Below are 12,518 nucleotides of genomic sequence, written 5' to 3'. Positions count from 1 at the left end.
TTGAATAGTCGGCGATGTATACTTTGCATTTTTCGGAGCTTTTTCTAAGACAACATCATCAATGTCAACATTCAGTCTCCCCATAAGTCTTATCATCTCCAAAAAATTACCTCGATTATTAGAAGCCGAAGATTCATCATGACCTCTAAATGCACATGCTTGTAAGCTAAGCCATCGAACACTTTCAATTGTTGTCATAAGTCTTAACCGATTTTTCTGAACTTCTTCAACAGTTTATGCATTCAACACTTTATCAATATGTCTACTTACTTTCATTAAATCTTCAGCAGATTTCACAGCATTATTATGTGGTGAAGTGGGACTTCCCACATCCATCAAAAGTGCACATCTAACCCCATCATTAACCCTCTTCCAACTTCTAAAGCCTTCGGTGGTGAATGTGAGATGACGAGGCACTTTGTTTTCAAAGATAAAGCATGGAAAACAAAATACTGCATCCTTTGATGGAGAGTACTCTAGCCAAGGAAATTGATCAAACCAAGTGTACTGAAATCGACGATACTGTCTCCCTGATTCAGTCCTTGGATACTCTGCTAACTTAGGTTGATATGGACCCATTTTGATATAAGCTCTTCTAATTTCATCTTGTTGATTAATAGGATGTCTCCACACTGGAATTCGTAACCCAGGATCTCGTTCAAGAGTATTAACATCAATTTCAACTCTTTGAGATTTGGAAGGGGGTTGTTCACTATGATTTGACACATCAACATTGGAAGGAGAATGTCCTTTACTGGTTGATGTTTGTTCGTTTGGTTTAAAGAATGAAAGCATAGTTTTTCCTCTCTTGTTTCCTTGATTTTCCATTATAATTTATAACCTATTCAAGTAAAAAGGATTAGGAAAGTCAGGTGCAAGATGAAAAGATACTAATGCCACAATAGAATATTCATAAAATACAGAATATACAAGGATAAACTAGAGATGCAAACTACTGGGAGATTTGAAGAACTTAACTTTGAAATAACCAGTAAATTATTAGTCCTGAACTACTAGTGTGTTAGCATGCATCCATTTCTAGGGTACAGTCTACTGTTTACTCTACTAACAATTTACTGTAATGAATATGAAACATTGAATTCAAAATGAAAAGTCATGACTTGTAAATTCTTACCTGATGATTTTACACTCTTGCGGCTCTCTGTATAGATTTTTCTTCAAAATCCAAGCTAAAATTATATATTGTTGAGAAGAAAAATAGCTAAAACTCCAAGTTATTTAGAAGATATGTAAATTAATTAATTATTTATATTTAAATAGATTTGCTATAAAATATAATTAATTAATTAGTATTGAAAGAGAAGATAGGTGGCTAATTAATTAGCATTGCTGTGGAAAGTAAAGTGGCGGCTGATGACAAGTAATTAATTTCTATTGCAAGGAAAAGTGGGACATTAGGTTTGTTGTAAAAGATGCGGAAAGTGGGGTGGGATATATGTTTGCTGTAAAACTGTAAAAGAGAGGAAAAGTGTGGGACATAGGCTATGGAAAAATTTAAAAAAAAATGGGTTATTAATTTTTTTAACCTGGGCTACAGCCCTCCTTAGCCTTGTAAAAGGCTCCGCCCCTGAACTCAGCAATATTAGGCCTTCAATTATTTGTGTAATGTGTGATGGATATTGATGAAATTTTATTTGGGAAATGTTATCTCTTCTCTCTCTCTCTCTCTCTCTCTCACTCTGTTTTTTTTTTTTTTTTACTTTACTAATGAATGATTTTTTTGTGATTTTCAGTATGTTCTGTGTCACGAACGGAGTGCTTTACCCCAATTTTCTTTCCTTTGTGTGGATTCTTGTTGAACAGCCAATCCTGTGATTTCTACTACTTAAATGATAGTGGAAAATTTGATAGACTAGTCTGCATTTTACTTCATTTCAGCTGTTCTATACTATATGCTCATGTCGGCCTGACATTGACACAGGGAACCTTGACACAATCTCGTCCTTCAGCACTCTTGTTCAAGATAGACAGAATCTGAAAAGCTTGCATGCAAGTCCAAGATTTTTACTATTTTTTAGTATTACATTATAATATGGCCTTTACTTCCAAATGTCAACTCCTAGAGTTGTTTAATTATGCTGAGCAATTCTCTTTCCCTGCTGCTATAGCAGGGTGTGCATATGACAGAGTCCGTCGTTCAGGCGTGGCTATAAAAAATTCAAATTGTGATTCATTTGGAAATAAAAAAAAACATTTATCTTGCAGCTTTATAGCTAGTACTCTTAGCTTGAATGCTTGGTAGCTGAGTACCATTCTCTACTTTTTGTGGCTTTCAAGTTTCAAGTAGTTGTTTGCTGCTTCGGATAATTTCTTGTACTGGGAATCGGTTGAGATAACGGACTTTGGGCGCATAAGAAAAAAAAGGAGACAAAAAAGCATAAGAATACAGAGTTTTGTTGAAAAAAATTGTGTCTCCGCACAAAAATTATAATAAATTTTATTATGGGATATTTTCTTTTTAAACTAAGAGTCCAAACTAAAAAGGTGATAAAAGTTTTAAATAAATTAGAAAATCTAAAAATAAAAAAGAAAAATAACAAAATTATCTCAAACAATAGTTATTTCTAGGTCTAATTTGAAAGTTTTTGAAGGTTTTCCGAGCATTTTTAATTACATTGAGCCAACCGTCCTTTAAAGCTGGGCTTTTAAAACCTTCTATTAAATTTAAACGCAATTTAAAAATCAAATAAAAAATTAAAAGTTTTTATATCATGTCAATTACTCTACACATTTAACTCAACCCATGTTTTAGGCTTCGTCTTGTACCATTGATTGATTCATGAATATCCATCCATAGAAGACTATCTAAGCAATCTAGTGGTGGCGAATAGGCACTAGCTAATAAAAACATTCATCAACTTCATTTACTCAATTCATAATCAAATCTTAACTTTCAATATCAACATATTGATCTTTAAAGGTGATCTTTATCATATTCAATTATTATATTTAATATTTATTATAATAAATTATTATCTCTATATATAATCATATAAACCTTATATCAAGTGAATGCTAATTAAACCCATTTCTTTCTAGCCATGGTCGGAGAAGTTCAGTTTCTAAATCTCATGTTAAAGGAAATAGGGACCTCATCAACCTATCTGTCAACGGAGGAATGACCTTCTAAATATATTTTAATTTATTACTAGAGGGGTTATTGATGAAAAACTTCGTAGGAATATTTTTGAGAGTTAAAAAATAATTATAGTAAATGTCACTCCCACTATTAATTCTCCAATAAAATTACAGATGATAATATTTACCAACGAATATATCGACAGAAAAATAAAAACACCAATGAAATTGAATATGATATTCCGTTGGTTATATAGTAAACATCTCAAGGGAAATACTAACGGAATGAAGCGGATAATTTTTTTTGACGCACTTTATCTGTCTGTAAATCAACAATAAATTTATTATCGACGGACTCACCAACAGAAAAGAAATTATCGACAAGAGTTTTATCGACAAACTGTTTTTGTTCATGAGCCTGTCGGTAACATATTTACCGTCAAACTTTGAGTGTAAATACCGATAAAAATTTATATAAGTAAAACCATAAAGACCCTGTTTGTTTTTGCGTTTCAAAAATATTTTTGAAAAAAATTAAATTTTTTTTATTTTTTTCTTCGCTTCAAATTAAAAATTTTTGATATTTTCATATCATTTTGATGCGATGATATCACAAATAATTTTAAAAAAATAAAAAATTATTATTTTAATACTTTTCTGAATAAAAAACTCTTTAAAAAATAACTACAATAATACTCTTAAACACCTCAAAATCTGGTAACGAAAGCTACTCCAAAATGTTGTTAATTAATATCCCTTAGACCTACTGTTGAACTAAAAAAAAATCTTGAGGCTGGATTCACAATCCTCCCCATTTTTAAGAAACTAATGTGATCACAATATTCGCTAAAAACATTATTAATTAATTTTGTTAGGATTATTATTATTATTATTATATATTATTAAGGGTATAATATGGTAGTTGTTACATGCATTATTGGATGCATTTGCACTATATATGTGATTAAACATTTACAACAGGCCGTGACCCTCTTGCCAAATATAAATAAAAGATTTTTGTCTGTTTCAACTTGAAGGCATGTAAGAAAACTCGTCTGTTGCTATTGAAAGTCATTTTCATACACAGGAAACACAAAGTCTGCCATAGCCATCACCTGTTGACTTGAACCCGTACGTCCGATCGAACCCTAACATAAGAAATAGTCTAATCCAATTTGTGAGCTACGAAAACCTATTCAAACTTCTATGTTTCAGCCATTAGACTTTTTCCTTCTCCTCTTGGTCCACACCCTTCACCTTGTATAAATACCATGCCTTGCTGAACCTCAAACCCAATTCACTTCTGAGCTTTGAGACGTTAACACAAGCCAGCCTTCACCATCCCATTCACGACAACAGCTTCCTTCAAAGACATATATATATAGTAAAATTAGATAGATTCAACCATGGCAAGTCTTCAAGTTTCAGGCATGGTGGTTTCAGGTTCTTCATCCTCTTTCTGCAGTCATAAAAGTTTAGTTAGAGCCACTATAAATGGACCGAAAATCCGGATCGGCCCTCTATCTCTACCAAGTCTTTCTAGCAAAGATTTTATTGAAGAACTGAGCATTAGATCAGTTGGTTATGGAATTCCGATAACTACACAAATGGAGAAGGGATCCGGTCCCAAGACCAGTAGTTCTGATCCAGTGGTGGTTGCCAAGCTTTACGCAGTCATGGAGGCTGTGGCAGATAGAATTGAGATGCACAAGAACATTGGAGAGCAAAGAGATAACTGGAACCACCTGCTTTTGAGTTCCATTCATGCTATGACTCTCACCGCAGCCACCATGTGTGGACTTGCAGCCGCTAGTGCAAGTGGTGAACCACTTGCAGGACTCAAGGTATCTTCGACGATACTATATCTTGCAGCAACCGGAATGTTGGCGATAATGAATAAGATCCAGCCATCACAACTTGCTGAAGAGCAAAGGAATGCTGCTAGGTTGTTCAAGCAGCTTCACGGCCAGATTCAAACTTTGTTGTCCGTTGGCAGTCCTACTGTTAGTGATGTCAACGAAGCAACGGAGAATGTTTTGGCTTTAGACAAGGCATATCCACTTCCATTATTAGGCGCCATGCTTGAAAGATACCCATCAAGTGTAGAGCCTGCAGTTTGGTGGCCTCAACAAAGGCGAAAACAAGCGAAAGGGCTCGGTAGGAAGATAGAAGGAAATGGGTGGAATAGAGAGTTGGAAGATGAAATGAGAGAGATTGTTGGGGTTTTGAAGAGAAAAGACAAGGCAGATTACTTGAGATTGAGTGGAAAGGCCTTGAAAGCTCACAAAATGCTGGCGTTTTCTGGTCCTCTACTTACCGGTCTTGGAGCTTTGGGGTCAGCTTTCGTAGGAACTACTAACCCATGGGCTGTGATATTAGGAGTTGCTGGTGGTGCCTTGGCAAGCGTAGTGAATGCAATGGAGCATGGAGGCCAAGTTGGGATGATATTTGAGATGTATAGAAGCAATGCAGGTTTCTTTAAGCTCATGGAAGAATCTATAGAATCAAACATAAACGAGACAAATGTATGGGGAAGAGAAAATGGACAAGTGTATGAAATGAAGGTGGCGTTACAGCTAGGCAGGAGCCTATCAGACCTCAAAAACCTTGCAGCTTCATCTTCTTCAAGAAATATTGAGGAGGATACTGAAGAAGAATTTGGAAGCAAGCTTTTCTAGTGCTGATTAATTGGGAGCTTAATCATCAAGTACCTCCTTGTTAATATATATGATTTGTTGATTCTTTTTGTATATGATATACGTACTAACATGAATTTAATTTGTTAATATAACAACACTTCATTCATCTTGATAATAGTGCCTTTGATTTCTTTTTCTCACTTTATTTGGTGTATATTACTTTGTTAATTAATTAGTGTGCCTATATTGTAGACTTGGTTGACAATTTTTAAGATAATTAATTAAATCATCATCATCGGTTAATCCCATTGTTATATAATAAAGACAATTTTCTTATTATTATATAACCCCAACATCAATATTTGGCGTTCCAATAAAAAAAAAATTAGTTGGTGTGCCGTAAACATCATCTTGAGATAGAGTGTTTATAATGACTTGGGTTATGGCCCATGTTAATAAATTCAGCCCTAATTTAAAATTTAATTTTAAATTTATTGAATTAATTTTTATTTAATTTAATTTTAAATTTATCGAATTAATTTTAAATTTAGCTTGGATTAGATTGTGCATCGAAGAGTTAATCTGCAAAATCATTGTATTAACTTGCCGGGAAAGAGGTTTAATAACAGTACTGTTAGGGCTAGGATTGATAAAATAAGTTTTTCATGTCCTCTGGAGGAGTCTTTGTCTTGCTGAAGGTCAAAGTAACCAACCAGTCAAAGCGCCCACATTTAGACGTTGCATTTGATGCAAGAAATAGTCTAATCCGATTTTTCTTATTAGAAATTAAGGATTTGTTTGTGTTTTCTGAAAAAATCAATTTCTGAATTTTTTGTATTTGATTGTATTTTAAAAGAAGTATTGGAACTAGTGTTAGTCAACAAAGAAGTATAGTTGTGAAAACATGATTATTTTCAATGTTTTTTCTTCAATGTAGAGTCTTACCAACCACTTTCAATTTTTTTTCCTTGGATCTTGCATGATAGGATTTTATCATGCACAAACAAGTACACAATATCTTGATTAATTGATGGAATTGCTTGTTGTTTGTATGAAAATAAAATTACATTTGATTTTACGATTTAAGTTTACATTGTATTTTTCGTATCATGTCAAAAAAAATATTTTTGACAACCTTAATTAGAACCATATATTGAAAATCCTTGACAAGAGAATATGAATCAATATATTATTTGTGTCTTCTTTGTGGTAATAGAAACTACAAGTTTACAAGATTACAAGCTTACAAATTAACTACTGCCTGCAAGTTATTAGCGTACGATATTACATATAAGCCTTCTCATAAATAAGTTTTGAAGATCCTGCAAACTTGATTCAATTGCAAAGCAATTATTGTTGTTAATTTGTTGTTGTTTTCGTGTCTTCTATCTTGCATCATTTTTTAAATAGTGAAGTTCAAGGTAACTTTTAGTAACCAGCCACTCATCTTATTCTATTCAATGTAACCTCTGATAACTACCTTCTCACTTTATTTTATTCATCGTTTTAAGGATTTTGCACCATGTTTACTTTTTATACCTTCCTTTCATCACCCACATTACTTTTATTTGTCTAAAACTGCTCAACTTCACTTTTTTAGTTTGTTATTACGTATTTAAGGTGACTTATTATTTATGCAAATCTAGAATTTTTCAAGTCTGTTCTACAATCAAGATTGGAATGAATTAATTCAAAACAAAATTGTTTCAAGATTTTTTTAAAAAGTTAAAATAAAATTATTTTTAAATTAAATTAAATTTTGAATGGATTTTAACCAGGTGAACATATATCATTGCAATTAAACAATCTTTTTTATCTATACTTTATTTTTCTCTCATCTTCTTCAATCTTATTTTTGTTCACGACCCGAGCTAAATCAAGCATCATCTTCTCTTCTCATCCTAAGGTATGTTATCTTTCTTCATTTTCTCCTTATTTTTCTATATTTCAGGTGTTTTAACAATTCTTTTTCATTTATTTTGTTTTTTTTAATTCTCGCCCGACACTAAGCACTCTATAAAGGTAAGAATTTTTCATTCCTTTTTCTTCTCTATTTGTGTCTCTTTTTTTTTTTTTGCATTATTGTTTTGTCATTATTTTTGTTCAATTGTGTGTTGAATTTTAGTTGTTACTGTAATATTTTTTTTAATTTTTTTGTTGAATTTTAGTTTTTTTCTTTCAATTTTGTTGTGCAATTTTAATTAAAGGTGTAGGATTAACTTTAATTATTATTTTGAATTTTTGGTAATTTAGGTTAAATTTTTTTTAAATTTAGGATTAAATATATTGCCACTTAGGAAATGAGAATTTTATGAGAAATTGAATTATTCTAATTTGTTGGAAGAAATTAAATTAAATTAATTGGTTTATGGCATATATGTTGTGTATTTACAGGTTTAAAAATGTTATGTTGCCTCTCGTATAGAAGAGGTGCTGCCAATTTGTTTTTTAAATAGAACTTGTTTAATTCTTTTTTTTGTTATTTTGTGTATATGCCACGAGGAAAGTTAATTACACATAAGAACATGATCACTACTAGTTCTTCTAGAAGCAATGCTAATGACCACGAGTCATTAGATGCTGACTAAGAACAGGCATATTAGGCATATCTATCGACTCACGACAAGGGGTCATCGAGTGCGATTTTGCAATGTCAAAGGGGTTCCTTTCACAATAGAATCTATTTGCCTGTAAGTGCCAGGCTTAATGGAAAGATGACCTTTCAATGTAAAAATAATTTTTTCTCTTCCACAACGACAAGTTTAATAATTTTTTAAGAAATAATTTTATTTAACGAATTCAATTTCAAGTTTATAAACATTGAGGCTGCAGAACAATAACATCGGCCTTTAAATCTTTGATGAAAATTCCATTGTTTCCATGAAGCCAGGTTTCCAGACATCCTGAATGGAAACCGCATATCGATGCATAGTTTTCAAGATTTAAGGTTAATGTTAACTTAAATATTTTATTATTATGTTAATTTAGTTAGTTTATTAAAATTATTGAAATTTTCCTTTTATCAATTTTTACTGCAAGATAAAATTTGAATGGGAAAGAGTTGATGATAATGTTGCAGAGGGTTTGAGAAAATCACACTGCAACCAGGTAACTTCAAAATCAGGATATTTTTTTATTCTAAATATTAAAATTTTATTTTTCATTTACTAATAGATAATTTATTGGTAACTTATAGGTTACGTGATTTTTGGTACAAAGTGTAAAAGAAAGTAAAAAAAAATATGCGAGAGAAAGCGAGCTTCCTACCTGGAATGACGTGGCAATTCGGAAGGATTGCAGTCCACCATATATCTTAGAGGCTATATGGGTGGACTACATTCAAAACATGATGTCTATGCGTTTCACTCAACAGTCACAGTCCGGTACAGAGAACCGGCACCAGCGTATTCACGATTCCATTACAACGCATACCCGTGGCTCTATTCTGTTTGTTTTGCATGTGAAGCATATGGTAAGATTTTTTATTACTTTCATTTTTCATTTTTTATTTTTTATAAACATTTTCTTGGGATGGGTTGTCTGTTTCAACTTGAAGGCATGTAAGAAAAATCGTCAGTAGCTATTTAAAGTCATTTACATACACAGGAAACCCAAAATATGCCACAGCCATCACCTGTTGACTTAAACCAGTACGTCCGAACCAATAGATTAAACCTCCTAATTATTCTCAACTCTTATTAATCCACTTGTTAAAATTCATTGTATGTAACAAATAATATATGAAACTTATAAAAGTATAACAATATCTAAAAGAAAACATAACAATATTTAAAAATGATGTATTATTCATCAAGACAAAAGACATCAGATAAACTAAAATACTACAGATTGTCATGCATCTGGAGAGAACATTGGAACTGGTGTTAGTCAACAAGGAAGTATAGTTGTGAAGACATGACTATTTTTAATATTTTTTCTTCGACGTACAGTCTTACCAACCATTTTCCATTTTTTTCCCTTAGATCTTGCATGCATGGTAGGATTTTATCATACACAAACAAGTACACAATATCTTTATTAATTGATGGAATTGCTTGTTGTTTGTATGAAAAACAAAAATTAACTTTGATTTTACAATTTAAATTTACATTGTATTTTTTGTATCATGTTAAAAAAAATGTTTTTAACAACCATCCACGTAAAGGAAATCCATTACAAGAGAACATGAAACAATATATATTTGTGTTTTTTTGTGGTAATAGAAACTACAAGTTTACAAGATTGGGCCATATTGGACTATTTCCTTAAGCCCTAGAAATGGCCTGAAATTAAGAGCAAGTCCATTCATTCCGGGTTCAACTGTTCACATCTCCATATTCAAAACTTGATATTTTGACTTTTCTCTTGGAATTTATGAAAGTATTTTTACGAGGCAATGGTTGAATGAGACAGCTTTGAATCATAGCACACAAAGACCAACCTCTGGATTTGGTGGCTTCAATGACGACTCACTCAACTAGAATACTTATTATAATCTTTGCAACTAGCAGATTCAACAACTTGGGAGCTCGAGAAACGTATATTTAACTAGCCATAAGCATCATGACTAAAAATATAGGAAACTTGTGATCTTTAACAATATGATCTCTTAGAACTATAACCACTTGCTTGGAACAAATGTAAAATTTAAGAACATTGATTCCCTTTACATTTTAGATATCATAAGATCTCATGAATTTAGTGGTAATTCTCATCCTTGCAAAGTAAGAAAGAAGTTTCTCATACTTGAACATATTCTTGAGGAAAAAATTGAATATCATTTGTGATAATCTATACATGTTACTTTGATGTACAAAAGGAATTTTTAAAAGAATGTGAATTAGTTATGGACAGAGAGGTCTAATACTATCAAAAAAGTTTGCTAGCAAACTCATCTATGGTGCTTCCATCTACATGAGAAGAAGAGGATTTTCTGGCAAGATCTCTCAGTTGTGACAAGCTTCTTCCAAGCTTCAATGCAACATTCATTTCAAACATTTCTCCGTCTTCGCTTTTCTCGAAATCTCTTTGTTGAATGCTGGTTTCAATTGATTCTTCCATAAGTGTAAAGAATCCAGCACAGTTTCTGTACATTTCAACTACCATACCGATTTGGCCACCGTGCTCAAATGTATTGACTGTGCTAGCTAATGCACCAGCTGTGACAGCCACAATCGCTGCCCAAGATCCATGGCCTACAAAGGCAGACCCAGCAGCTGCAATGCCAGTGAGTAATGGACCAGAGATGGCTAAGATCTTGTTAACCTTCAATGCCAAGTTGCCTAGCCTCATGTAATCTTCACTATCTTTTCTCTTTATCACTTCAATCACCTCCCTCATCTCCTCTTCAAGATCTCCACTGCACCCATTCTTTCCTTGTGTTTTGCGCTGCTTTCTTGGGGATCCTTGTGTTTTAGGCCACCAAACAGCAGGCTCAAATTTTTCAGGAAACTTTTCAATCATTTTTCCTAACAAAGGAAGAGGGTAAGCTTTATCAAGAGCCAATGTCTTCTCCATTGCATCCTTCACATCTAACGCGGTAGGATCGCGAAGAGCAAGTGTTGTTCGTATATGGCTATAAAGTTGCTTGAACAATCTTGTGGCATTTCTTTGCTCTTCTGCAAGCTGTGAAGGCTGGATTTTGTTCATGATCAGTAACATTCCAGTAGCTGCAGAAAATAAAAGAGTAGAAGATAACTTCAAAGCCAAAAGAGGTGCTCCAACTGTACCAGCTGATGCAACACCAGCCATTGTTGCTGCCGTTAGAGTGATCATGTTAATTGAATTCAAAAGAAGTTTGTTCCAATTGTCACGTTGCTCCCCAATGTTTTTGTGCATCTCTACTCTATCAGAAACAGCTTCTAAGATTGCGTAAAGCTTGGCTGCTGCTGCAGTAGTTTTAGACTCGATTGGCTCACACTGATCTGGCCTTGTGTTTTCTAATAATGGGACTGTACTTGTGAGCCCATCTTTTAAATTCAGGTCCTCAACAAATCTTAATGGGGTTCTTGGAACTGGGAGACGGAATCTTGGAAGCTTAGGTACCGAAACAGCAGCATTGATTCTTGTTGAACAACTACAAGAACAAGAAGAAGAGAAAAGAAAGCTTGAAGCTTGTAAAGAGGCCATAATATTGTATATGGTTTTTTCCCTTTTTTTCTGAGAAAATGTAAGGGTTTTCTTTGATTATTTCTGTTCTCTGGCTTCTTCGATGTGTTTGTAATATGTAGGGTGAGAATTCAGAGGTTGATGATGAAAATGGAGGGAGGCAATGGAAGGGTATTTATAGCAACGAACATACCTGTAAAGAAAAGGTCATAGGGTTGAATTGACTATGTGATAGTTGACAAGGCACAACATTGGCTGCTGAATCTCGCATGGACCTGTTCACCACCACTTGAAGATTATTTACTTCAAAAATTCTCCCTAGCCTAGCCAGCTTCTTTGGTCTCAAGTGTGACATTGTAAAACTTGCTCTGCGTCCACACATTATTATATTGTGGCATCATCACTAAAGGAAATCACAAGCTCATGATCTCTTCAATATACTTTTTATAAATATTAAACACACAAATATTATTTTTATTAAATTTAAATCAATATTTTTATATTTTAATTCTTGATTCACAAAACTGAACAATTAATGTATCTAATTACAATTTTTATGATCCGCTTGATACTTGTAAAAGTCGCCACTAACAACCTACAATAATCACTGCATATCCAAATGATACACGCATAAAATGTCACATAATTTATGGTATTATACATCCACATTAA

At 33.0% G+C, this 12,518-nt stretch overlaps 1 protein-coding gene across 3 annotated transcripts in view; it reads right to left on the bottom strand.

Annotated features, from left to right (window-relative positions):
* The window catches only part of LOC112327184 (probable F-box protein At4g22030), a 37,264-nt gene extending 25,037 nt beyond the window's left edge, over positions 1-12,227 (bottom strand). For 2 of the 3 annotated variants that reach the window (XR_008059034.1, XR_008059033.1), the window contains exon 1: positions 10,543-12,227. The gene's annotated coding sequence lies outside the window, so the exon portion shown is untranslated. The remainder of the gene's footprint in view (positions 1-10,542) is intronic. The other variant, XR_008059032.1, reaches the window with a different exon arrangement.
* Positions 12,228-12,518: the final 291 nt, after the last annotated feature.

Source organism: Populus trichocarpa, chromosome 4 (assembly GCF_000002775.5).
Source record: "Populus trichocarpa isolate Nisqually-1 chromosome 4, P.trichocarpa_v4.1, whole genome shotgun sequence".
In the NCBI taxonomy this organism is placed as follows: Eukaryota; Viridiplantae; Streptophyta; class Magnoliopsida; order Malpighiales; family Salicaceae; genus Populus; species Populus trichocarpa.
This window is presented reverse-complemented; position numbering and strand designations above follow the sequence as displayed.